Source organism: Doryrhamphus excisus, linkage group LG13, assembly GCF_037039965.1.
Source record: "Doryrhamphus excisus strain RoL-2023G ecotype Guam linkage group LG13, RoL_Dexc_Guam_v1.1, whole genome shotgun sequence".
Lineage (NCBI taxonomy): Eukaryota > Metazoa > Chordata > Actinopteri > Syngnathiformes > Syngnathidae > Doryrhamphus > Doryrhamphus excisus.
The window spans coordinates 7,529-32,585 of NC_136369.1; the positions used below are offsets into that span (position 1 = coordinate 7,529).

The window sequence follows — 25,057 nt, forward strand, 5'->3', positions numbered from 1 at the left end:
CTTTTGTTTCAACGCTCCAAGGCGTATTACTGCCCTCCACAGGTTGGGCACAAGTGTAAGAAGGCTGGGGGGGGGGCTGGGGTGAGGGAGTGGGAGGCTGTACCTGCTCTTGGATCAGATGGCGCAAGGGGAATCCGTTACCCCCCAGTGTCAGGTTCAAACTCCTGTGACACTTATAAAAACACTTAAGTACAGAAGAGACAGACAACAATATTTAAAGTTTCTCGCAGCGAGGAGAATGAAACAACATACCCAGTGACATGCTGCTCCACTCTGAGTATGCCATTCATGCACCTCTCTTTTTATTTTCTTTAGGAGGTCCCTAATACATGGTTGTGCATCTCTAAGGGGAGGGGGAAGCAAGCAGTTGCACAAGCTGTACTTGTTGTCTGTGTGTGTGTATGTGAGAATAATTACTTTTTGTGCATGTGTTCTTATCTCGGCACATTTTGCATGATGAAACTTCAAGGTTGCTGCTGGCATTTCCAGGCACCTGCAAGATTAGTGGTGTTGGGAGTAGCTGGTCAGCGCCTGGGAATGCTGCATCAAAACACTCAAGGCTATTGTCTAAGCAAAAGGATATAAGGGTGATAACACTATAATGATTGACTTTACATTTTATTCTAACATTAACTAGCGCTATAATAATTGTATTTACATTTTATTCTAACACCCAGTCCCCTACCAACTCGGGCCACATAGGCCCTTTGCTGTTGGGAGTCAGAGAATTTGCTTGACGACGCCCCACTACTTACGCCACCAAGGGAGTCACCTGCGGAAAAAGAAGGCCAATGGGAAGATATACTGGCGGACATCAGCTTCGACAGTTCTATGTCCGGCTCAATCAGCGGGAGCCAAAAGCAACTGGTCCAGCGTCATCGGCACACCAACTTGCCGTTCGGAAGAGATTCGTCATCCTGGGAGATTCCAATCTGTCCCAGTTCCCACCAAATGACTTCCCAGACCTGCAGGTGGACAGCTTTTTCCGGGGGACACCTTCAGGAATGCCAAAGACCTTCTTGCCAAGGCAATCGTTCCCACAAAGGTGGAAAAACTGGTGTTGTCCTTCGGGATCAACAGAAGAACCCGGAAGCACAAACACCCCACCTTTGCTAACTTGTGACTCTATTGTCAGGAGAAGACAGCATGAACACTTCAGTTCATCCTAACCCCTGACTCCAACCCGGGACCCTAACCCTAACCCTAACCCTGGTTGTCAACGGGGGATCATCACTTGTGGTTAATACAAAGTCACAAGTCATTGGCTACTTAAAGCCAGCGGCCCTTGTTTTTAAAAGTCAGTCCGTGGTCCCTGCTGCCATTCTACTTGGTGAATAGCCCCATCTAGTGGTCACTTTACTGTACTGCTGTTTCTACTTGCTATGTAAAGCCAACTAGTGGTCACTTTATAGTACTGCTATTCTACTCTACTCTGTTAATAGCACCATCTAGTGGTCACTTTAATGTACCGCTGCTACTCTACTCGGTAAATATCACCATCTAGTGGTCAATTTAATGTACTGCTATTCCTACTTGCTATGCACTGCCAACTAGGGGTCACTGTAATCTACTGCTGTTTCTACTTGGTATGTACCGCCAACTCGTGGTCATCATGCACGTCACATGGCCTACTACAATTTGAGCTTGCAAGTGCAGTAATATCAGAACTGAAAATGACAGATGAGCACAAACTGACAACATGTACATTGTGCAAATGTGGCAAACTAATACATGACTCACGTGGCAAAGAACACTTTCTGGCAGTGTGATCTGGACAATTCTAAATGGGACAGGAAGACAATGGTTGAGAGAAGTTAACAAGGGGCACTTTCTATAATTGTTTTTGCACAGGTAAATGCTTTGTGGTCAACATTCACCCACCAACTGTAAAATACAATTTCAGGTCAAATTCACAATTTCAGCACAAACTATATACTAGCTATGACTGTCCGGCCAGCCTAGATGTTGAACAATGGGTGACTTTTTCTCTCCTAAGACTCCTAACTCTCTTCTAAGTTATGACATATGCACTCACACACATCAACTGATGAGATGATAATTAAACTCATTGAATCCCTGAAAGCAACACATCAAGCTGTTGAGTAACACTATCAAAAACAAGACCAAAAAAAAAACGTCCCTTCTTAAATGACTGGGGTCAATATCTGGCCCCATAGCACTACTGCACCTTTGTTTATTTAACTAACTATAAACGTTAGCTAAACCATTTGTTTGCTAGAAGGTTAGCCAAAACACTTGTTAGCCAGAACATTAGCACAGTTCAAATAGGCACTTTTGCAAATTTACCATTGGCTTAGCTCACAATACGTCTGTGGTAATGTTGGTTTAATACGAGAATATTACATGATAGAGATAAAGACATGCTACTCACCAGTGACGAAAGCGCACTGCTGCTGCGACTGCGGACTGCTGCCGTCGGCGGGGTTTGGAAGAAATTCAAAATAAAAGCGCGCGCGCCAAGTGACTGTTACGTGCATCTAAAAATGTACAATAACGTCATACCATTTGTCAACAACATTCCTGCACATGAGGAGCAAATTGCCAGCACATGTCAACAACAACAAAATATAATCATTCACAAAAACAGGACTGGGGCTGCTCTTGGATCAGCTCACCTTGTACAGTATCTACAGTTAATGTCTATAGATACCGTGTTATTAGGAAAATATAGCTAGCCGAAAGCATGTTGATTGTGAGTATGCTCAAAGACAATGTCACTAGAAAAGTCTGATGCAAGACTCCCCTGGTGCACTCTACTTTTATGGCGTTCAATGAAGAGTATACATTTGTGCTAACTCTAGCACCATGTGTTGTGTCTATTTAAAAGTTAAATGATCTGGTCAGATAATTATTTTATATACTATACCTCTGTCTCGTGCTTTTTTAAGTGTGATCTTATGTGACTGAGGAGTACAGACTGAAAATGGTTGCTCAGATGTGCATAAGGGACACTAAAAAGTCACAAGTTCCTGATTTTCCCTTGCACCGCTGTTTTGTTTTTGAGTATGATATCTTGACAGGTGACTACTCAGCGCACCAAGTGTCTGAAATGTGCACATGCAATCATCATGGAGGCATGGGAGTGGGCTCATTTTTGAAAAGTGGTTGTGCTGCAATCTAGTGTTTAAATAGATGTTCTAGTGGTAAAAAAAAGCTGAACAGAACTTACAGTGCCAAGTCACGTTCGTTGCAGCAACCTGAAAACACACACAAAATATTATTTGACAGGGCACCACTTTTGAAGTTTAAACCTCTGTCAGAGCTAGCAAAGTACAACAGAACACGCCGACATTGCTTCAAACAATATGTGTTAGCCTGTTAAACTATTCAATCTGAAACATTTTACACACACACACACACACACACACACACCCTGAATGTTGAACCTGAATTTGCCAACAAATAGTTTAACGTCTGTCACGATCGGGTTTCACCCCCTCGTGACAGCTCTTAGTTTTCCTCAGTTCCTTGTTCATGCCCTTGTTTTGTATTTCCTTCCTGTGTTGCTCTGTTGTGTTTTCAGTTGATGTCCATTATCTCCCGCACCCGTTTCTCATTATTTGTGATGCCTATTTGGTTCAGGTGCGCGCTCCTTTCTTTGTTGGGTCATTGATGTTGTTTTCTCTGTTGAACATGCTAGTGCGTTCGTCTGCTGCATAGTATCAACAATAAATGCCTTTTTACCTGCTATTGGGTCCTCATCTCTGCATCCTGGGGTCGTGCCGTAAAGCTCCCAAGCCGGAACGTGACAACCTCTCTGTGCTAACCACAAAAAAGAAAAATAATTATCTAACCAGATCATTTAACTTTGAGACAGACACAACATGTGGTGCTAAAGTTAGCTTTCTGCTGCAGAGAATAACTTTTAGCTACACAAACACAACACATGGTGCTTGAGTTAGCTTTCTGCTTGTTTAAAGCATCGGCAGCTTACCGGAGCAAAGGTAGCTTAACACACAGCCAGTGCAATCCTAGCCTCAAGAGGCTGACACTGCACTTCCTGCAAGCCCTCCAAAATGCACGCCAGGTCCTCAACAACCAACCCCGCTGCAAATTAAAACAACCATGGCTGCGGTCACATGATGCACCGTCACGGTACACGCCCAGTAATTTTATGCCTACCTTTCACATACGCTGCTGATGGCACGACAGACCAGAGCACGCCACCGGAGCGCGCCAACACAGCCTCGACAGGTGAACAGCAAGGAACAATGAGCGCCCCGGTGACGCCAAGACCCATCAATAACCCTGGCACCGCCTCGCAATCGAGCCCCAACAGCTGATGCCAATTCAGGTGGAAGTGCAACAACGCTCAACCTACCAAAAATGCTGCACATGTAATTCATGTGGCAGCAAGAATATCTGTATTCATTAGTACAGTCCAAAAAAGGAAAAGCAAGGCGATGGGGGCAGAAGGCATACCATGGAGCAGTCCAGAGACAAAAAAACTCCCAAAAACAGCTGGAGGAGGTCGCGGTCCACTGCGCAGTACACTGAAAAAAAATTTGGAGTGCCATTTACTTGAGAAAAGCTAGGTAACAATTTGCACGCACAATTCCCAAGCAACTTTTCCTTGGGAAATATTCTGGTCAAATTTACTTTTTTTGAATGAAAAAGGTACTCTTTGCTAGTAAATTTGACCCCAAACTACCTTTGAATCTACTTCAAAATCCATATAAATGTACTCGCTTTTCAGGGTTGTTTAACTAGTTTTCCCTGACTTTATTTGGAGCAATTTATAAGTAATATTTACATGATTTAAGCTACCACCTACACCACTTTTCTAATATGATTGTGTAGTATTTTTTTAAGATGGCCTTCTTTGAATGAAATGATCTTAACACATCTTCTACAAAACATTATTTCAAACCAGAACAGCTTCACTGCATTTGCAGTAAAGCTGTATTTACTTCCAGATGACGGTGCACAAAAACACAACACAGCCACAGGTTGAGGCACCTGTGAAATGAATTCAACATTTCATAACTAAACCAAAGACCTGGGATTTATTCCCTTAATTGGGAATCGTATTATTAGAATGATTATTTTTTGACTTCCACTTTCCTCATGCAGGTATGGACTTCCCACACTAGTGTGCCAGTCGCCTCCTTCTGGACGTTTGGTGTCTACAATACAGTGCATCCGGAAAGTATTCACAGCGCTTCACTTTTTCTACATTTTGTCATGTTACAGCCTCATTCCAAACTGAATTAAATTCATCTCTTACCTCAAAATTCTACACAAAATACTCCATTATGACAATGTGAAAAAAGGTTTTTTTGACATGTTTTGAATGTATTAAAAATAGAAAACAAAAAAATCACATTTACATAAGTATTCACAGATCTTTCTACAGCTCAATTGGAGTCCACCTGCAGTAAATTCAGTTGATTGGACATGATTCGGAAATATAATAACTGTCTATATAAGGTCCCACAGTTGACTGTGCATGTCAGAGCACAAACGCCAAGCATGAAGTCAAAAGAACTGTCTGTAGACCTGCGAGACAGGATTGTCTTGAGGCACAAATCTGGGGAAGGATACAGAAACATTTCTGCTGCTTTGAAGGTCCCAATGAGCACAGTGGCCTCCATCCCTACAGTGAAGCATGGTGGTGGCAGCATCATGCTGTGGGGATGTTTTTCAGCAGCAGGAACTGGCAGACTAGTCAGGATAGAAGGAAAAATGAATGCAGCAATATATAGAGATATCCTGGATGAAAATATTGCTGCATTCATTTTTACTTCTATCCTGGCTAGTCGAATAATGGGGGCCACTGTGCTCATTGGGACCTTCAAAGCAGCAGAAATTTTTCTGTATCCTTCCCCAGATTTGTGCCTCAAGACAATCCTGTCTCGCAGGTCTACAGACAGTTCTTTTGACTTCATGCTTGGCGTTTGTGCTCCGACATGCACAGTCAACTGTGGGACCTTATATAGACAGTTATTATATTTCCAAATCATGTCCAATCAACTGAATTTACTGCAGGTGGACTCCAATTAAGCTGTAGAAAGATCTCAAGGATGATCAGTGGAAAAAAGATGCACCTGAGCTCAATTTTGAGCTTCATGGCAAAGGCTGTGAATACTTATGTAAATGTGATTTTTTGTTTTTTATTTTTAATAAATTCAAAAAAGTAAAAAAAAAAAACCTTTTTCACATTGTCATAATGGAGTATTTTGAGGTAAGAGATTAAATTAATACAATTGGGAATGAGGCTGTAACTTGACAAAATGTGGAAAAAGTGAAGCGCTGTGAATACTTTCCGGATGCACTGTATGTGCCCTGGGATTGGCTGGCCACCGGTCCAGGGTGTACCCCGCCTCTCGCCCCAAATCAGGCTCCAGCATACCCCCACCCTAGTGAGGATAAGAGACATACAAAATGAATGAATAACTAAACCATGTTGGTGTCATTCAACAGCTGTACTGTAATCTTACCTTGTCTAAGCTGTTGGGACCAAATTCTTGAGCGTCAACATCCTTCAGTATTCTGTTAAATGGATGGAGAATGCTGCACATGTAATTCATGTGGCAGCCAGAATATCTGTATTCATTAGTGCAGTCCAAAAAAGGAAAAGCAAGGCGATGGGGGCAGAAGGCATACCATGGAGCAGTCCAGAGACAAAAGAACTCCCAAAAGCAGCTGGAGGAGGTCGCGGTCCACTGGGCAGTACACTGAAAAAAATTTGGAGTGCCATTTACTTGAGAAAAGCTAGGTAACAATTTGCACGCACAATTCCCAAGCAACTTTTCCTTGGGAAATACTCTGGTCAAATTTACTTTTTTTGAATGAAAAAGGTACTCTTTGCTAGTAAATTTGACCCCAAACTACCTTTGAATCTACTTCAAAATCCATATAAATGTACTCGCTTTTCAGGATTGTTTAACTAGTTTTCCCTGACTTTATTTGGAGCAAATTATAAGTAATATTTACATGATTTAAGCTACCACCTACACCACTTTTCTAATATGATTGTGTAGTATTTTTTTTAAGATGGCCTTCTTTGAATGAAATGATCTTAACACATCTTCTACAAAACATTATTTCAAACCAGAACAGCTTCACTGCATTTGTACTAAAGCTGTATTTACTTCCAGATGGCGGTGCACAAAAACGCAACACAGCCACAGGTTGAGGCACCTGTGAAATTAATTCAACATTTCATAACTAAACCAAAGACCTGGGATTTATTCCCTTAATTGGGAATCGTATTATTAGAATGATTATTTTTGACTTCCACTTTCCTCATGCAGGTATGGACTTCCCACACTAGTGTGCCAGTCGCCTCCTTCTGGAAGTTTGGTGTCTACTATACACTCAGTTGGAGTCCACCTGCAGTAAATTCAGTTGATTGGACATGATTTGGAAATATAATAACTGTCTATATAAGGTCCCACAGTTGACTGTGCATGTCAGAGCACAAACGCCAAGCATGAAGTCAAAAGAACTGTCTGTAGACCAGCGAGACAGGATTGTCTTGAGGCACAAATCTGGGGAAAGATACAGAAACATTTCTGCTGCTTTGAAGGTCCCAATGAGCACAGTGGCCTCCATCCCTACAGTGAAGCATGGTGGTGGCAGCATCATGCTGTGGGGATGTTTTTCAGCAGCAGGAACTGGCAGACTAGTCAGGATAGAAGGAAAAATGAATGCAACAATATATAGAGATATCCTGGATGAAAATATTGCTGCATTCATTTTTCCCTTCTATCCTGGCTAGTCGAATAATGGGGGCCACTGTGCTCATTGGGACCTTCAAAGCAGCAGAAATGTTTCTGCATCCTTCCCCAGATTTGTGCCTCAAGACAATCCTGTCTCGCAGGTCTACAGACAGTTCTTTTGACTTCATGCTTGGCGTTTGTGCTCTGACATGCACAGTCTTACTGCAGGTGGACTCCAATTGAGCTGTAGAAAGATCTCAAGGATGATCAGTGGAAAAAAGATGCACCTGAGCTCAATTTTGAGCTTCATGGCAAAGGCTGTGAATACTTATGTAAATGTGATTTTTTTGTTTTCTATTTTTAATAAATTCAAAAAAGTAAAAAAAAAACTTTTTCACATTGTCATAATGGAGTATTTTGTGTAGAATTTTGAGCTAAGAGATTAAATTAATACAATTGGGAATGAGGCTGTAACATGACAAAATGTGGAAAAAGTGAAGCGCTGTGAATACTTTCCGGATGTACTGTATGTGCCCTGGGATTGGCTGGCCACCGGTCCAGGGTGTACCCCGCCTCTCGCCCCAAATCAGGCTCCAGCATACCCCCACCCTAGTGAGGATAAGAGACATAGAAAATGAATGAATAACTAAACCATGTTGGTGTCATTCAACAGCTGTACTGTAATCTTACCTTGTCTAAGCTGTTGGGACCAAATTCTTGAGCGTCAACATCCTTCAGTATTCTGTTAAATGGATGGAGAATGCTGCACATGTAATTCATGTGGCAGCCAGAATATCTGTATTCATTAGTGCAGTCCAAAAAAGGAAAAGCAAGGCGATGGGGGCAGAAGGCATACCATGGAGCAGTCCAGAGACAAAAGAACTCCCAAAAGCAGCTGGAGGAGGTCGCGGTCCACTGGGCAGTACACTGAAAAAAATTTGGAGTGCCATTTACTTGAGAAAAGCTAGGTAACAATTTGCACGCACAATTCCCAAGCAACTTTTCCTTGGCAAACACTCTGGTCAAATTTACTTTTTTTGAATGAAAAAGGTACTCTTTGCTCGTAAATTTGACCCCAAACTACCTTTGAATCTACTTCAAAATCCATATAAATGTACTCGCTTTTCAGGATTGTTTAACTAGTTTTCCCTGACTTTATTTGGAGCAAATTATAAGTAATATTTACATGATTTAAGCTACCACCTACACCACTTTTCTAATATGATTGTGTAGTATTTTTTTTAAGATGGCCTTCTTTGAATGAAATGATCTTAACACATCTTCTACAAAACATTATTTCAAACCAGAACAGCTTCACTGCATTTGTACTAAAGCTGTATTTACTTCCAGATGGCGGTGCACAAAAACGCAACACAGCCACAGGTTGAGGCACCTGTGAAATTAATTCAACATTTCATAACTAAACCAAAGACCTGGGATTTATTCCCTTAATTGGGAATCGTATTATTAGAATGATTATTTTTGACTTCCACTTTCCTCATGCAGGTATGGACTTCCCACACTAGTGTGCCAGTCGCCTCCTTCTGGACGTTTGGTGTCTACTATACACTCAGTTGGAGTCCACCTGCAGTAAATTCAGTTGATTGGACATGATTTGGAAATATAATAACTGTCTATATAAGGTCCCACAGTTGACTGTGCATGTCAGAGCACAAACGCCAAGCATGAAGTCAAAAGAACTGTCTGTAGACCAGCGAGACAGGATTGTCTTGAGGCACAAATCTGGAGAAGGATACAGAAACATTTCTGCTGCTTTGAAGGTCCCAATGAGCACAGTGGCCTCCATCCCTACAGTGAAGCATGATGGTGGCAGCATCATGCTGTGGGGATGTTTTTCAGCAGCAGGAACTGGCAGACTAGTCAGGATAGAAGGAAAAATGAATGCAACAATATATAGAGATATCCTGGATGAAAATATTGCTGCATTCATTTTTCCCTTCTATCCTGGCTAGTCGAATAATGGGGGCCACTGTGCTCATTGGGACCTTCAAAGCAGCAGAAATGTTTCTGCATCCTTCCCCAGATTTGTGCCTCAAGACAATCCTGTCTCGCAGGTCTACAGACAGTTCTTTTGACTTCATGCTTGGCGTTTGTGCTCTGACATGCACAGTCTTACTGCAGGTGGACTCCAATTGAGCTGTAGAAAGATCTCAAGGATGATCAGTGGAAAAAAGATGCACCTGAGCTCAATTTTGAGCTTCATGGCAAAGGCTGTGAATACTTATGTAAATGTGATTTTTTTGTTTTCTATTTTTAATAAATTCAAAAAAGTAAAAAAAAAACTTTTTCACATTGTCATAATGGAGTATTTTGTGTAGAATTTTGAGCTAAGAGATTAAATTAATACAATTGGGAATGAGGCTGTAACATGACAAAATGTGGAAAAAGTGAAGCGCTGTGAATACTTTCCGGATGTACTGTATGTGCCCTGGGATTGGCTGGCCACCGGTCCAGGGTGTACCCCGCCTCTCGCCCCAAATCAGGCTCCAGCATACCCCCACCCTAGTGAGGATAAGAGACATAGAAAATGAATGAATAACTAAACCATGTTGGTGTCATTCAACAGCTGTACTGTAATCTTACCTTGTCTAAGCTGTTGGGACCAAATTCTTGAGCGTCAACATCCTTCAGTATTCTGTTAAATGGATGGAGAATGCTGCACATGTAATTCATGTGGCAGCCAGAATATCTATTCATTAGTGCAGTCCAAAAAAGGAAAAGCAAGGCGATGGGGGCAGAAGGCATACCATGGAGCAGTCCAGAGACAAAAGAACTCCCAAAAGCAGCTGGAGGAGGTCGCGGTCCACTGGGCAGTACACTGAAAAAAATTTGGAGTGCCATTTACTTGAGAAAAGCTAGGTAACAATTTGCACGCACAATTCCCAAGCAACTTTTCCTTGGCAAACACTCTGGTCAAATTTACTTTTTTTGAATGAAAAAGGTACTCTTTGCTCGTAAATTTGACCCCAAACTACCTTTGAATCTACTTCAAAATCCATATAAATGTACTCGCTTTTCAGGATTGTTTAACTAGTTTTCCCTGACTTTATTTGGAGCAAATTATAAGTAATATTTACATGATTTAAGCTACCACCTACACCACTTTTCTAATATGATTGTGTAGTATTTTTTTAAGATGGCCTTCTTTGAATGAAATGATCTTAACACATCTTCTACAAAACATTATTTCAAACCAGAACAGCTTCACTGCATTTGTACTAAAGCTGTATTTACTTCCAGATAGCGGTGCACAAAAACACAACACAGCCACAGGTTGAGGCACCTGTGAAATTAATTCAACATTTCATAACTAAACCAAAGACCTGGGATTTATTCCCTTAATTGGGAATCGTATTATTAGAATGATTATTTTTTGACTTCCACTTTCCTCATGCAGGTATGGACTTCCCACACTAGTGTGCCAGACGCCTCCTTCTGGACGTTTGGTGTCTACTATACACTCAATTGGAGTCCACCTGCAGTAAATTCAGTTGATTGGACATGATTTGGAAATATAATAACTGTCTATATAAGGTCCCACAGTTGACTGTGCATGTCAGAGCACAAACGCCAAGCATGAAGTCAAAAGAACTCTGTAGACCTGCGAGACAGGATTGTCTTGAGGCACAAATCTGGGGAAGGATACAGAAACATTTCTGCTGCTTTGAAGGTCCCAATGAGCACAGTGGCCCCCATTATTCGACTAGTCAGGATAGAAGGAAAAATGAATGCAGCAATATTTTCATCCAGGATATCTCTATATATTGTTGCATTCATTTTTCCTTCTATCCTGACTAGTCTGCCAGTTCCTGCTGCTGAAAAACATCCCCACAGCATGATGCTGCCACCACCATGCTTCACTGTAGGGATGGAGGCCACTGTGCTCATTGGGACCTTCAAAGCAGCAGAAATGTTTCTGTATCCTTCCCCAGATTTGTGCCTCAAGACAATCCTGTCTCGCAGGTCTACAGACAGTTCTTTTGACTTCATGCTTGGCGTTTGTGCTCTGACATGCACAGTCAACTGTGGGACCTTATATAGACAGTTATTATCTCAAGGATGATCAGTGGAAAAAAGATGCACCTGAGCTCAATTTTGAGCTTCATGGCAAAGGCTGTGAATACTTATGTAAATGTGATTTTTTGTTTTCTATTTTTAATAAATTCAAAAAAGTAAAAAAAAAAACCTTTTTCACATTGTCATAATGGAGTATTTTGAGCTAAGAGATTAAATTAATACAATTGGGAATGAGGCTGTAACATGACAAAATGTGGAAAAAGTGAAGCGCTGTGAATACTTTCCGGATGTACTGTATGTGCCCTGGGATTGGCTGGCCATCGGTCCAGGGTGTACCCCGCCTCTCGCCCCAAATCAGGCTCCAGCATACCCCCACCCTAGTGAGGATAAGAGACATAGAAAATGAATGAATAACTAAACCATGTTGGTGTCATTCAACAGCTGTACTGTAATCTTACCTTGTCTAAGCTGTTGGGACCAAATTCTTGAGCGTCAACATCCTTCAGTATTCTGTTAAATGGATGGAGAATGCTGCACATGTAATTCATGTGGCAGCCAGAATATCTGTATTCATTAGTGCAGTCCAAAAAAGGAAAAGCAAGGCGATGGGGGCAGAAGGCATACCATGGAGCAGTCCAGAGACAAAAGAACTCCCAAAAACAGCTGGAGGAGGTCGCGGTCCACTGGGCAGTACACTGAAAAAAAATTTGGAGTGCCATTTACTTGAGAAAAGCTAGGTAACAATTTGCACGCACAATTCCCAAGCAACTTTTCCTTGGGAAATACTCTGGTCAAATTTACTTTTTTTGAATGAAAAAGGTACTCTTTGCTAGTAAATTTGACCCCAAACTACCTTTGAATCTACTTCAAAATCCATATAAATGTACTCTCTTTTCAGGATTGTTTAACTAGTTTTCCCTGACTTTATTTGGAACAAATTATAAGTAATATTTACATGATTTAAGCTACCACCTACACCACTTTTCTAATATGATTGTGTAGTATTTTTTTTAAGATGGCCTTCTTTGAATGAAATGATCTTAACACATCTTCTACAAAACATTATTTCAAACCAGAACAGCTTCACTGCATTTGTACTAAAGCTGTATTTACTTCCAGATGGCGGTGCACAAAAACGCAACACAGCCACAGGTTGAGGCACCTGTGAAATTAATTCAACATTTCATAACTAAACCAAAGACCTGGGATTTATTCCCTTAATTGGGAATCGTATTATTAGAATGATTATTTTTGACTTCCACTTTCCTCATGCAGGTATGGACTTCCCACACTAGTGTGCCAGTCGCCTCCTTCTGGACGTTTGGTGTCTACTATACACTCAGTTGGAGTCCACCTGCAGTAAATTCAGTTGATTGGACATGATTTGGAAATATAATAACTGTCTATATAAGGTCCCACAGTTGACTGTGCATGTCAGAGCACAAACGCCAAGCATGAAGTCAAAAGAACTGTCTGTAGACCAGCGAGACAGGATTGTCTTGAGGCACAAATCTGGGGAAGGATACAGAAACACTTCTGCTGCTTTGAAGGTCCCAATGAGCACAGTGGCCTCCATCCCTACAGTGAAGCATGATGGTGGCAGCATCATGCTGTGGGGATGTTTTTCAGCAGCAGGAACTGGCAGACTAGTCAGGATAGAAGGAAAAATGAATGCAACAATATATAGAGATATCCTGGATGAAAATATTGCTGCATTCATTTTTCCCTTCTATCCTGGCTAGTCGAATAATGGGGGCCACTGTGCTCATTGGGACCTTCAAAGCAGCAGAAATGTTTCTGTATCCTTCCCCAGATTTGTGCCTCAAGACAATCCTGTCTCGCAGGTCTACAGACAGTTCTTTTGACTTCATGCTTGGCGTTTGTGCTCTGACATGCACAGTCTTACTGCAGGTGGACTCCAATTGAGCTGTAGAAAGATCTCAAGGATGATCAGTGGAAAAAAGATGCACCTGAGCTCAATTTTGAGCTTCATGGCAAAGGCTGTGAATACTTATGTAAATGTGATTTTTTTGTTTTCTATTTTTAATAAATTCAAAAAAGTAAAAAAAAAACTTTTTCACATTGTCATAATGGAGTATTTTGTGTAGAATTTTGAGCTAAGAGATTAAATTAATACAATTGGGAATGAGGCTGTAACATGACAAAATGTGGAAAAAGTGAAGCGCTGTGAATACTTTCCGGATGTACTGTATGTGCCCTGGGATTGGCTGGCCACCGGTCCAGGGTGTACCCCGCCTCTCGCCCCAAATCAGGCTCCAGCATACCCCCACCCTAGTGAGGATAAGAGACATAGAAAATGAATGAATAACTAAACCATGTTGGTGTCATTCAACAGCTGTACTGTAATCTTACCTTGTCTAAGCTGTTGGGACCAAATTCTTGAGCGTCAACATCCTTCAGTATTCTGTTAAATGGATGGAGAATGCTGCACATGTAATTCATGTGGCAGCCAGAATATCTGTATTCATTAGTGCAGTCCAAAAAAGGAAAAGCAAGGCGATGGGGGCAGAAGGCATACCATGGAGCAGTCCAGAGACAAAAGAACTCCCAAAAACAGCTGGAGGAGGTCGCGGTCCACTGGGCAGTACACTGAAAAAAAATTTGGAGTGCCATTTACTTGAGAAAAGCTAGGTAACAATTTGCACGCACAATTCCCAAGCAACTTTTCCTTGGGAAATACTCTGGTCAAATTTACTTTTTTTGAATGAAAAAGGTACTCTTTGCTAGTAAATTTGACCCCAAACTACCTTTGAATCTACTTCAAAATCCATATAAATGTACTCGCTTTTCAGGATTGTTTAACTAGTTTTCCCTGACTTTATTTGGAGCAAATTATAAGTAATATTTACATGATTTAAGCTACCACCTACACCACTTTTCTAATATGATTGTGTAGTATTTTTTTAAGATGGCCTTCTTTGAATGAAATGATCTTAACACATCTTCTACAAAACATTATTTCAAACCAGAACAGCTTCACTGCATTTGTACTAAAGCTGTATTTCCTTCCAGATGACGGTGCACAAAAACACAACACAGCCACAGGTTGAGGCACCTGTGAAATGAATTCAACATTTCATAACTAAACCAAAGACCTGGGATTTATTCCCTTAATTGGGAATCGTATTATTAGAATGATTATTTTTTGACTTCCACTTTCCTCATGCAGGTATGGACTTCCCACACTAGTGTGCCAGTCGCCTCCTTCTGGACGTTTGGTGTCTACTATACACTCAATTGGAGTCCACCTGCAGTAAATTCAGTTGACTGGACATGATTTGGAAATACAGTAACTGTCTATATAAGGTCCCACAGTTGACTGCATGTCAGAGCACAAACGCCAAGCATGAAGTCAAAAGAACTGTCTGTAGACCTGCGAGACAGGATTGTCTTGAGGCACAAATCTGGGGAAGGATACAGAAACACTTCTGCTGCTTTGAAGGTCCCAATGAGCACAGTGGCCCCCATTATTCGACTAGTCAGGATAGAAGGAAAAATGAATGCAGCAATATTTTCATCCAGGATATCTCTATATATTGTTGCATTCATTTTTCCTTCTATCCTGACTAGTCTGCCAGTTCCTGCTGCTGAAAAACAAAACATTATTTCAAACCAGAACAGCTTCACTGCATTTGTACTAAAGCTGTATTTCCTTCCAGATGACGGTGCACAAAAACACAACACAGCCACAGGTTGAGGCACCTGTGAAATGAATTCAACATTTCATAACTAAACCAAAGACCTGGGATTTATTCCCTTAATTGGGAATCGTATTATTAGAATGATTATTTTTTGACTTCCACTTTCCTCATGCAGGTATGGACTTCCCACACTAGTGTGCCAGTCGCCTCCTTCTGGACGTTTGGTGTCTACTATACACTCAATTGGAGTCCACCTGCAGTAAATTCAGTTGACTGGACATGATTTGGAAATACAGTAACTGTCTATATAAGGTCCCACAGTTGACTGCATGTCAGAGCACAAACGCCAAGCATGAAGTCAAAAGAACTGTCTGTAGACCTGCGAGACAGGATTGTCTTGAGGCACAAATCTGGGGAAGGATACAGAAACACTTCTGCTGCTTTGAAGGTCCCAATGAGCACAGTGGCCCCCATTATTCGACTAGTCAGGATAGAAGGAAAAATGAATGCAGCAATATTTTCATCCAGGATATCTCTATATATTGTTGCATTCATTTTTCCTTCTATCCTGACTAGTCTGCCAGTTCCTGCTGCTGAAAAACATCCCCACAGCATGATGCTGCCACCACCATGCTTCACTGTAGGGATGGAGGCCACTGTGCTCATTGGGACCTTCAAAGCAGCAGAAATGTTTCTGTATCCTTCCCCAGATTTGTGCCTCAAGACAATCCTGTCTCGCAGGTCTACAGACAGTTCTTTTGACTTCATGCTTGGCGTTTGTGCTCTGACATGCACAGTCAACTGTGGGACCTTATATAGACAGTTATTATCTCAAGGATGATCAGTGGAAAAAAGATGCACCTGAGCTCAATTTTGAGCTTCATGGCAAAGGCTGTGAATACTTATGTAAATGTGATTTTTTTGTTTTCTATTTTTAATAAATTCAAAAACGTAAAAAAAAAAACCTTTTTCACATTGTCATAATGGAGTATTTTGAGCTAAGAGATTAAATTAATACAATTGGGAATGAGGCTGTAACATGACAAAATGTGGAAAAAGTGAAGCGCTGTGAATACTTTCCGGATGCACTGTATGTGCCCTGGGATTGGCTGGCCACCGGTCCAGGGTGTACCCCGCCTCTCGCCCCAAATCAGGCTCCAGCATACCCCCACCCTAGTGAGGATAAGAGACATAGAAAATGAATGAATAACTAAACCATGTTGGTGTCATTCAACAGCTGTACTGTAATCTTACCTTGTCTAAGCTGTTGGGACCAAATTCTTGAGCGTCAACATCCTTCAGTATTCTGTTAAATGGATGGAGAATGCTGCACATGTAATTCATGTGGCAGCCAGAATATCTGTATTCATTAGTGCAGTCCAAAAAAGGAAAAGCAAGGCGATGGGGGCAGAAGGCATACCATGGAGCAGTCCAGAGACAAAAGAACTCCCAAAAACAGCTGGAGGAGGTCGCGGTCCACTGGGCAGTACACTGAAAAAAATTTGGAGTGCCATTTACTTGAGAAAAGTTAGGTAACAATTTGCACGCACAATTCCCAAGCAACTTTTCCTTGGGAAATACTCTGGTCAAATTTACTTTTTTTGAATAAAAAGGTACTCTTTGCTAGTAAATTTGACCCCAAACTACCTTTGAATCTACTTCAAAATCCATATAAATGTACTCGCTTTTCAGGATTGTTTAACTAGTTTTCCCTGACTTTATTTGGAGCAAATTATAAGTAATATTTACATGATTTAAGCTACCACCTACACCACTTTTCTAATATGATTGTGTAGTATTTTTTTAAGATGGCCTTCTTTGAATGAAATGATCTTAACACATCTTCTACAAAACATTATTTCAAACCAGAACAGCTTCACTGCATTTGTACTAAAGCTGTATTTACCTCCAGATGGCGGTGCACAAAAACACAACACAGCCACAGGTTGAGGCACCTGTGAAATTAATTCAACATTTCATAACTAAACCAAAGACCTGGGATTTATTCCCTTAATTGGGAATCGTATTATTAGAATGATTATTTTTGACTTCCACTTTCCTCATGCAGGTATGGACTTCCCACACTAGTGTGCCAGTCACCTCCTTCTGGACGTTTGGTGTCTACTATACACTCAATTGGAGTCCACCTGCAGTAAATTCAGTTGATTGGACATGATTTGGAAATATAATAACTGTCTATATAAGGTCCCACAGTTGACTGTGCATGTCAGAGCACAAACGCCAAGCATGAAGTCAAAAGAACTGTCTGTAGACCTGCGAGACAGGATTGTCTTGAGGCACAAATCTGGGGAAGGATACAGAAACATTTCTGCTGCTTTGAAGGTCCCAATGAGCACAGTGGCCCCCATTATTCGACTAGCCAGGATAGAAGGAAAAGTGAATGCAGTAATATTTTCATCCAGGATATCTCTATATATTGCTGCATTCATTTTTCCTTCTATCCTGACTAGTCTGCCAGTTCCTGCTGCTGAAAAGCATCCCCACAGCATGATGCTGCCACCACCATGCTTCACTGTAGGGATGGAGGCCACTGTGCTCATTGGGACCTTCAAAGCAGCAGAAATGTTTCTGTATCCTTCCCCAGATTTGTGCCTCAAGACAATCCTGTCCCGCAGGTCTACAGACAGTTCTTTTGACTTCATGCTTGGCGTTTGTGCTCTGACATGCACAGTCAACTGTGGGACCTTATAGACAGTTATTATATTTCCAAATCATGTCCAATCAACTGAATTTACTGCAGGTAGACTCCAATTGAGCTGTAGAAAGATCTCAAGGGTGATCAGTGTAAAAAAGATGCACCTGAGCTCAATTTTGAGCTTCATGGCAAAGGCTGTGAATACTTATGTAAATGTGATTTTTTTGTTTTCTATTTTTAATAAATTCAAAAAAGTAAAAAAAAAACTTTTTCACATTGTCATAATGGAGTATTTTGAGGTAAGAGATTAAATTAATACAATTGGGAATGAGGCTGTAACTTGACAAAATGTGGAAAAAGTGAAGCGCTGTGAATACTTTCCGGATGCACTGTATGTGCCCTGGGATTGGCTGGCCACCGGTCCAGGGTGTACCCCGCCTCTCGCCCCAAATCAGGCTCCAGCATACCCCCACCCTAGTGAGGATAAGAGACATAGAAAATGAATGAATAACTAAACCATGTTGGTGTCATTCAACAGCTGTACTGTAATCTTACCTTGTCTAAGCTGTTGGGACCAAATTCTTGAGCGTCAACATCCTTCAGCATTCTGTTAAATGGATGGAGAAATCATTTCAATTATGGCAACTACAAAATCTAAAATCATCACAATGGTTAGTAGTCCAAACGACAAAGCTGCTTGACAATATTTGTTGGGTTTTTTTTTTGTTTTTTTTTTTTTAAACAAAACACTCAAAATCAACTTAGTTCTTAACCCTAAGATGCATGAGTGACTGGACCCTACACTCTTCCATAAGAGTCCATATTTCTTGAAATGTATAAAAGCTAAGTTAAAAATTTGAATGGTATTATATTGAAAACATGTTTTTTTCGGAATAACTGGAATATGAAATGATAAAAAAAAAATTCATTATGAAGATATTTCAAGAAAACAACCTGACTGGGTCATTTTTGACCCACTTATGCATCTATGGGTTAATACACATTTTTCATCTGTGTCTTGAAACCTAACCTAAACAAAACTCTTTTTTCCTCACAACGGGATATCGTTGAGGAACTCCATTATCCAACTCTTTAAATCAATAAAACTTAAAAGGCTAAACTGCCATTTCCAGATTCAAATAACCATATACATATTGTAATGTTACCTTCTGTAGGGGTTGGCCACCTTGACCCCGGCGGCGGCCTCTCTGTGGCGCGTCCTTCACCCCAGGTGTCTAGAGATGGTGTATGTGTATAGGTGAAATTAAAGTTCCAAAATTCACTTCCATGGAATACTTGTCACAAACAAAAACTCCCGCTCCCCGATGGTATCCACAAGACTCAGGTCGCTAGCATACTTCAACAAATGTTTGCGCTACACGCGGTTCCCATGGCTTAGAGGACACTGCTGCTGCCAAAATAATCACATAACATATATAAAAGGGACGAATCCTTACACATTTAATAAACATAAAAATCTCCTGTTCTGCAACCGAAAACAGCTCGCAGTTGATAGCGAGCTAGCTAGCTAGCTAGCTAGCTGGCTGGCTGGCAGGCTAAAGGTAAGCTAATGCTAACGTCGCGTATGTCACATTATGACACTGACGTAAACATTGAACAGGAACAGGAAAGGTGACAGAAAACAAGTCAGATAAGCATATGACCTACCCATATGGCTCCACATCGATGAATTTCCTTGTTAAACGACTGTCCACGTCGTCTTCCATTGTCTTCCCGTGAAAACATGGCGCCCTCGAACTTCGTCTTGGGAAGTCTGAGCTCAAACGATCCTCTGACGCATGCGCAGAATGGCATGGCACAAGGTGGCCATGTTCACTGTTAGTAGCTGCTGCAATCAATTACAGGTGTGACCGGTGGACCAGCCTCCTGCCATAGAAGGGAGTTCTGTAAAACAAAAAAAGGAGGGAAAGCGCAGTCAATATGCTTTCAAACTATATAGAATTCAGCCTGCTGTCTGCTTTAGTTTTTTGAATATGAGCCTCTGACGTTGAAGGCCGTGTGCTACTTAAGCTAGCTCAATGTATGCCGTTTAAAGGTCACTTAAAGCCATTTAACAATTATAATGTTTTAATAGCGTGTACAAAGAGTACAGAGAGTTTGCGTACTTACTACTCACACTTGTTCAATTTTCTTCAAAGTGCGTAAGAAGCAGGTTGCCCTCAGGCCGTCCCTCTTTTATTTGAAACCGCTCTATAGCGTGCCGGGCGGGGCTTCCGGCCGTCCGTGCTTCATCTGAATGTTGCGACCATCGTTTCCGGAAAGTGCGTCATGGCCCTTTAAGAAAAATGGCATTGTGGGAAGTCTGTGTGCTGTAGTTCTGCGTTTTTGGCACTAGGTGTCTCTGTTCTGCTTGTACACAGTGTGAACGCACTTAAGTGCAAGTATGCAAGTGTATGTTAAAAGTTGGCTTCTGCATGCATGTGCTTCTAGCATATAAGACCATTCACTCGGGAAAGAGACGCCCACAGGAGGACTGAGGCTTCCAAAAGAAGACTTTGACTTTGTACCGCCCATAAGCGAGATAGGTCAGAGTCATCCAAGCTCTCGCCCACCTGTTATTTTTGGAGAAAAGGTCTCTGATTTGCTGTGCTAACCCACTGTTCTTTTAAGGAGAAGGACCTTTGGTCAAGCAACTTTTTCCTACGGAGCGACAAATTCTTGGAACTCCGCACCAAGTGCCTGATCTACCCACTATTGCTTCATTTTCCAAGCATCTTCAACTTTGGAAAATCAAACCCGTTGCCACTGATTGTGATCATTTTTAACTTGTCCACTGCTGCTGATTTGTTGTGTGTTATTATCTATTGTATGTTATAATGTTGCATTTTTACATAGTTGGGTAGCCACAAATTATAACTGCTAATTCATTATTGTAGTATGTCATAAGTCTGTAATTCTGTCATCATTTATCTTTTATTCTTAGGCAGGAGAGCAACGTGCAATTCAACAAGCACTTTATATTTCTGTTCTATACACTCTAAAAAAAAATATAGTGGCTCAGCTTAATTCAATGAAGGTAACAATTTGCGTCAATCTTTTTAAGAAATTCCAACTAAAACCTTTCAGTAAATCCAACAAGTCTTTTAATGTTATTAACTAAGTTATTTAAGGACAACCGACATGATTTACTTCATCCTGCAAACAGTTAATTAAGGTGAACCAACTTCATTTTAATAAAATGGTTCAAGTTCAATTCAGGTGAACCAACTCAATTTTAATAAAATGGTTAAAGTTCAATGAAGTTGTCAATATAATTAATTTAAGCTATTCCAGCTCATTTGTTTTTCATTCCTCATCACAAATATTTCAAATTGTTTTCTCAATTGTTTTTTTTATCAATAACGTTAATTTTATGAACATAAATACAGTTCAGTCAGTTTAATGGTCAAACTTGTTTATTACATATAATCAGTGGTGGAAAGTAACGGAGTAAATTTACTTGAGTACAGATTTTAAGGATTTGTACTTTACTCGAGTAGAAAATTGATTTCATACTCTTACTCGAGTAACATTTTGACAGAGCTACTTTTACTTGTAGTGGAGTAAATTTGACAAGGAGGATTTGTACTCTTACTCAAGTACTGAAGTCGTGTACTCACTCCACCACTGCATATAATGGCCAACTTGTCCAACTGTTTACCATCAAATAAACATGGAGGAGCTCCAAATGAAGACATGAAATCAAATATTACATATTATACATATTTCTTCCTGAAGAATATTGAAACATATTTTACATAGCAGTCATACTTCTTCCAAAAAAGAACACAGAATATATCAAATGTGTACGTATGTATGTAGGTCTAAATATTGACAGCTAACAGCTCAAAAGTAAAAAAAAAAAATGACAAACTAGTCTTCAAAATGATCCTTCAAAGAAATGACTTGTATTAAACTGCATTAAACATAACAGTGAAATTAGAATGCAGCCTAATTTTCAGTGCAGCAGTTTAGCTTTTAGAGACATTACCTTGGGACTTGCTCTCAGAGCATCCAGCTCAAGGAATATCTTTTGAAATACCTCAAAAGTGCTTTTCAGGTAACTCTTTTGGGTAACTCAGGTTGAGTGCATACATTAGTCCCATGAGCAAGGCACATGCTCTTGGGACAGTCAGGCCATCCAGGACTTCTGCTCCCTCAATCACCACTGTTGCGTTGGCTGGTTCAGATGCCCCTCTGCTCACAACAATCTTCATCACTTCATTACCATTCTGGCATAAGTAGATCAGAGTCAACATCAGTGTTTTTTGTCTTATGTAAAAACAAGAATAATGTACAGTGAATCTGCACTTGGGTTAACTTCAGGATTTAACGTGGGCTTTGGGGACGGCTGTTTAGTAGCAAAACAAACATTTTTAATGACATACTTTTGACAAACAAACGCTGCCCATAAAGTTCTGATAAAACGTAGAAAACTTTCACTTTTCACCAAACTTCCTGAATATATCACTGATGGTCCTGATTTTGGTTCCTATCATTCAGTTGCACCCAGTCATTCAGTCTGCCACCCCTAAATACTGCCCAGGTTAAATCCTTGAAGTTGAAGTGTTGGATTACTTAGCAGCTGTTCTTTAAAGAGATCCTCCTCCTGTTCTCTCAGGTACACGATTAGGCTACGGATTGCAGCTTCTCTCCTACTTTCTACCGACTGTTCCTGTAAATAAAATAATACAAGAAAATGAAACAATCTTTAAAAAGATGAATTTATGATTTATTGATTGAAATATTTATTTAACTAACCCATCAACACCTCCTAAAAATAAAGTGATTTTTCTTTCTATTTGAAATGAACCTTGTTACATTTATTTATACCTCTAGCAGCATGTTCTTTATGTGCTGAATCTCCTCCTCTTGAGGACACCAGTGCCATTATTTTTGGGGTATACTGGTCCAGTTTTGCCATGAATGTTCTCTCAAGGCAACCAGCGGTGATCCTTCTGAATTCTTCATTTATCTGTGTAAAATACAAATAAAAAGGTGCAATTTGTTCATGTAGTAAATTGACTGACATAGCACATACTGCAAACCATTTTATAAAACAAGATTAACCTGAGTTGCATCGAAAAGAGCCGGCCATCGGTCTCTTATGTCACAGATTTGTGGTGCAACTTCCTGCCTGCGAATGGAGAAAGTCTTTGCCATTTTCTCACTGATGACCTGGCAGTTGTTCCTCTTCTTTACTTCATCAAGGAGCTCCAAAGTTCCTTCTGTTTCTCCTTGTGGGTGAGGAGGTAAATAGTTCACCTCTGCCTGCCCTTCTTGGCTTTTTTTTTGGATATTCTTTGCAGGGGCTTTCTCATGCTCTATGCTCGCTTCTTTCTGAGAGAGTTCACATCAAGCTCAGGGCATCCTAGCCCTCTCCATTTAGATCTATAGCTGGCCATTTTATGTTTTAGTCTTTGTTGCCATGCGTAGCATCCATTATATGACCCTGGTTCTTTAAGGCAAGGATGCTTCTGAATCAGTGCCTCAGCAACATGGTTAAACTGCGCACTAGTGGGGTAAGATGCTTTCAGCCAGCTTCTCAAGGATGTCTGGAGGCAAAGGATTGTGGCAAAGTTGAGCTGAATTCCATCCTTCTTGAAAACTTCATTTCCTGAGGCCAGCACAAGCTCTGTGTCGTAAGCAAAATTAGGTACAGGAAATGTAGTGGGCCAACACTGTGTACGGTGAGTAACCTGTTCAGGTGATGAAAGTGTGATCAGTGTGTCCTGCGATCCAGAGGAACAGCTGCTGCTAGCAGGATGGACAGAGGTCTCAGAATTAGGGAGCGAGGCTACTGATGCACTTTCAAAGGAACTGTCAGTACCCATCAGTAAAGGTCAGAGTAACTGTAGGAGGTTCAACAATGTGAACCACCTTAATGGTATCCTTGTCCTTGGTGTCACTTGTTGAGGTAAGAGAAAAATATTCCTCTCCAAAGTCAGCATCCTTATAATGCAAGGTAAAGTTCCCATCAAGCCCAAATTTCTCCCTCACAATAGACTCAAGTTCATCAGGGATTCCATCCGGTAAGTCCAGTTTGCCAATTTCACGGTCCTGAAGAATGATCCCAAGTTTGGCTTGAGGAGACATCAGGGTATCTATTAGAGAAAACATGACATCAGTTTGGGTTCTAGAATACATGCAGACACATCATATAATCATCATCATTCAGTATGGGAGAAGAATATGACCACTAAAAATGACTCTAGATAAATAAAAGCTTTGGACTTTGAATTTTCATCACATTTATCATATAGTAAACTAGTATGCTGACAAGTACTGGTTGATTCAGTCTCCAAGAAATTTGACATCACACATCCGTGACATTTCCTCATCATCAAACTTCACACCAAGTCTTAGATTTGTGTCCATAAGTATACTTCTACAAAAGCCAATGCAAAGAATCCTATATGCCTGCTTATACTATGATTAAATGTTGAAGACTTTTATTTCTGTGGCAAAGACAAGGATAGGAACAAAGCTTTGTTCACTTGAACATTTCCCCCTGAAGAATAATGTCATAAAAGTCAAACTACAAAGATCTTGTACCATCTTGTTGTCCATCTCGTGTCAGTATTATGGAGCTCATATTTACAACTACTACTAATCATAATTTCAGATCTCCATATTGGCATAGTCATCAAGAGCCTAACATCCTCTCCTCAGCGAGAATCAGTGTGGTCTGGGTTTAAAAGTCTTACCATGCTTCTGGCAAATTGACAAACTAATATTGTCTCATGTTTGATTATAGGTTGAACATTATCACACTTCATCACAAAAATATGATTGGAATACACACATTCAAGGAGTTGTATATTCTCACTACACCTGCAAGTGAAAATGATCATTTGTGCTCAAGTGTGGGGCAAGCACGTTCATTGAAAAAAAACAACAACTTTGTTTTTGTAATGAGACAGTAACCCCATATACAGAGAGGATGATGCCATTTTTGAGGTCTCTCCTATAAACTCAAACAAATGATGAGTTATACTGACCCCTTTGCAATCTAT

The 25,057-nt window shown here is 40.6% G+C and overlaps 2 long non-coding RNA genes across 3 annotated transcripts; both read right to left on the minus strand.

Moving 5' to 3' along the window:
• Positions 1–213: 213 nt before the first annotated feature.
• Positions 214–4,519, minus strand: LOC144901607 (uncharacterized). Of its 2 annotated transcripts, XR_013629653.1 has the most exons (6): positions 4,444–4,519; positions 4,144–4,350; positions 3,956–4,068; positions 3,706–3,783; positions 3,191–3,218; positions 214–2,498 (listed from the first exon to the last, which is right to left on the minus strand). It is a non-coding gene; the product is annotated as an uncharacterized LOC144901607 (long non-coding RNA). The 2 variants fall into 2 exon arrangements; XR_013629652.1 differs by lacking the exon at positions 4,444–4,519 and having other exon boundaries at positions 4,144–4,430.
• A 14,486-nt stretch (positions 4,520–19,005) lies between these two features.
• LOC144901590 (uncharacterized) lies at positions 19,006–20,310 on the minus strand. Its single transcript, XR_013629645.1, has 3 exons — positions 20,172–20,310; positions 19,710–19,946; positions 19,006–19,276 (listed from the first exon to the last, which is right to left on the minus strand). It is a non-coding gene; the product is annotated as an uncharacterized LOC144901590 (long non-coding RNA).
• Between the last annotated feature and the right edge of the window lie 4,747 nt (positions 20,311–25,057).